The sequence below is a fragment of the Elephantulus edwardii genome, unplaced genomic scaffold, assembly GCF_000299155.1.
Source record: "Elephantulus edwardii isolate Elephantulus edwardi_28Jun2011 unplaced genomic scaffold, EleEdw1.0 scaffold00155, whole genome shotgun sequence".
NCBI classification, from domain to species: Eukaryota; Metazoa; Chordata; class Mammalia; order Macroscelidea; family Macroscelididae; genus Elephantulus; species Elephantulus edwardii.
This window is the reverse complement of record NW_006399905.1, coordinates 6,692,256-6,693,307: the sequence shown is the minus strand read 5'-3', so window position 1 is coordinate 6,693,307 and position 1,052 is coordinate 6,692,256.

Genomic DNA, 1,052 nt, shown 5'->3' with positions numbered 1-1,052 from the left:
ATTTATTGTTCCAGGTGGGTAGATCCCAACTATTATACCTCAGATTATTGCTTACAAGATTTAAAAATTCTCAGTACTGCAAAAAATACTAGGAGGTACAACAGATCTTTAAACATTATTAGATAAATTAATTGAGGTGTCTCATGAAACTGTGATCTGTTACATAGAATTTTTAATTTAATTGCTTGGCATTAGATTGCCATATCTTTTGTTGGAAGTGTCTCTAGGTGAATTCTAATCTTTACTCTTTTGATTGACAGCCTAGTCTTCACCAAGTGCACCACCTTCAGACTCATAATAGCACCTTCTAAGTAGTGATAGTTGCTGCAAGTTCACAGAGTTTCTGAATGCTTTATAAACTCTTTGGAACCTAGGGCTCCTTGAACCTGAGAATAGCACCTTAATCTCTAATTCAGCCTCATTTCCAGTGAAATCTCAAAGCTAAAGCCCTTCAGAGTCTTGCATCAAGACTTTTCTGAGCTCTGAGAAGACCTGAGACTGTCAGCAGAATACGGAAGAACCAGAGTGTAAGCTCTCACCACCTGGACCAGGTGTCCTCAGTGGATGACTCTGTTTCTACTTTTCCACCTCCTCAAAGTTAAAATCATCATTTCTTCACTTCTCGCTTGGGCGCTACTCCAGTTTCTGAAGTATTTGCAACTAACGGAAGACATAGATAAATATCATTACGGTACAGCCATCTCCATTCTTGACATTGGACCATGCAGTGTCTCCTTGCTCTGTTCTGACTGCCTCCTTGTTCAAGTATAGGTTTCACATAAGCGCAGTCAAATTTCTGGGATTCCCATTCTTCTCAGAGTTAGCCACAGTTTGTTGTGATCCACACAGTCAAATGCCCTTGCATAGTCAATGAAACACAGATAAACATTCTTCTGGTACTCTCTGCTTTCAGCCAAGATCCATCTAACATTAGCCATAATATCCCTAGTATCACAGCTTCTTCTAAACCTAACCTGTACATCTGGCAGTTCTCTGTTGATGTACTGCTCCAGTCATTTTTGGATCATTTTCAGCAGAATCTTGCTTACATG